Genomic DNA, 2098 nt, shown 5'->3' with positions numbered 1-2098 from the left:
AAAAAAGTTGGTTAGAGTTCTTAATTCAATGTAAATATCTAGACTAATTCTTACTCAGTCTCATACTTTGATTAGTATACTCCTGTGACATGTGTTTATATGAATCCTTAATCTCTTACAAAGTTTTTCTTTTCTGACATTTGAGGCATGATCAAGGGAAGTTTTACTTGAAGAACCTGGTTCATCAGTATATGCTCATAAGAAAGTTCAGGTATGTTTCTATACTTTGCACAATTATAAAGATAAAATTATCAACCATGAGCAGAAGTCCTAATTACACCAAACTTTCATAAATTCTATCCGTTGAGCATTTGAACCAATTTCATTATCCTAGGAGTCTAACTAAAACGGGATTTTTTTCTAAAAACTAGCATCACTCATTTATCTCTAAAGAGACCGGAACTCTAATTTGATTAGACTTCTTATTGACCTCTGAAAAAGCTGCCGTTATAGGCTTAATCATGACCCCTCTTTAAAAACACTCCAAACCCTCTCTCATCACTCATAACCGTCATTTCACTTCTCTAATCCTTCTGATAAACTCTTTTCTTCTCCAAAAATCCCTAAAATATTTCCAGCAAATTATCCGCCATGACTAATCCTCAAGACAATCCTGGAACTCCCCCACCTATTTCCTCTAATACCTCATCATCAACACCTCCAGTTGAAAGTCCAAAACCCAGATTTTGCAGGCAAAAGATGTTAGCCAGGAAAATTGTAGCATCCGGCCCTCTCAGAAAAGCCTTAAATGAGAAATTAAAGGCCAGTCAAAGAAAAAGAGGCTTCATCTGAAGAATCCCACTCAAGCTCTGAATCTGAAAAGTTCATCTCTGCTAGTGAAGGAGAAGAACCTGGGTCATCTGACAATGACAAGAGTCAAGAAAACCCAAGAGAGGTAAACACCTGTTATGTATTTTCTGATATAGCTGAGAAGGTAGATAATAGGTTTGTGCTTATGGGTGCTGTGAAAAATGTTGAAGGGGCTGAGACTAGTAGGAGAAGAAAGAAAAAGAAAGGGGAGGTTCTTGCTATATATGGTGGTGGAGAAGAAGGTGGCTTGAAGTCAGGGGGAAGCGGATCAGGAGAAGCTGCTGAGGGCCTTGTTAAGATGAGTGAGCAACAAGAAGAACTTGGTTCTTCTGTGGAGGAGACTTTAGCAGATATTCTAAAGAAAGTAGGGGCCAGTTATGACCCAAAAAAGCGCAAGGCGTCTTCACAAAAGACCCCAGTTGCTGACAAACCATCAAAGAAAAGCAAAGTAACATCTCCCAAGACTGTTGCTACTTCTGTACCTAGGGGAAGAACTACAAGGAGTAAAACAAGGTCTGCTGTAAAGGGAAAACAAGTGAAAATTACTGAGGAAGAAGATGAGGAGTGGAGTGAAGAAGAAGAAAAGGAGGACTCTGAACAAGAGCAAGATCGCTTTGTTATTTTTAGCAGGAGGAAGATATTGAAGGGAAGGCTGCTGAAAGACCTGGAAGAGGCAGGCATGGTTAGGCTGGTAGATGCTTTAGCTGCACAGGGCTGGAAGGACATGGTCCTTCAGATGGATGGGAGACTAGCCAGAAGAGAGTTGATTGAATTTATGGCAAATGGCTCTGTGGAAAATGGGCTAGTAATCAGTATAGTGAAAGGTGTGAAGGTGGAGTTTGATGCACCAGAGCTGGGCAGGATTCTAGACATCCCAAGTGAGGGCTATGATGATTACACTAGGAAAAGGTGGCCTTGTCTAGATGATCTGCCCACAGCACTCCAAATTACCAGGAATTTTTGTGACACAAAGGATGCTGAAGAGGTGCCTGAAGCACGATTTGTTCAAAAGAGTGAAATGAAGCCAAAGCATAAAGTGCTCTTTGAGTTTGTGAACAAATGTATGTTGCCTAGACAAGAGAGGAGGCACACTGCAAATTATATGGACCTGGTTCTCATGGAGTGTCTTGTGAGGGGTAAACAAATCAATTGGCCTGCCTTCATAGTCAAATTGCTGGACAGAGTCATAAATGGTTCAAAGGCTCATGCTACTCCTTATGGATTCATTTTGACAACTGTATTGGACAGGCTGAACGTCCCTTTGAAGAAGTGGGAAAATGCCTCCAGT

General features: G+C 40.8%; 1 protein-coding gene across 1 annotated transcript in view; it reads left to right on the top strand.

Moving 5' to 3' along the window:
• LOC109224331 (uncharacterized mitochondrial protein AtMg00810-like) overlaps positions 1–2098 on the top strand; it is a gene marked incomplete at its 5' end in the record, with an annotated part of 5715 nt that overhangs the window by 1250 nt on the left and 2367 nt on the right. The window lies entirely within an intron of this gene.

Source organism: Nicotiana attenuata, chromosome 3, assembly GCF_001879085.1.
Source record: "Nicotiana attenuata strain UT chromosome 3, NIATTr2, whole genome shotgun sequence".
Taxonomy (NCBI): Eukaryota; Viridiplantae; Streptophyta; class Magnoliopsida; order Solanales; family Solanaceae; genus Nicotiana; species Nicotiana attenuata.
The sequence above is the reverse complement of the archived record's forward strand: the minus strand, read 5'-3'. Positions and strand labels throughout refer to the sequence as shown.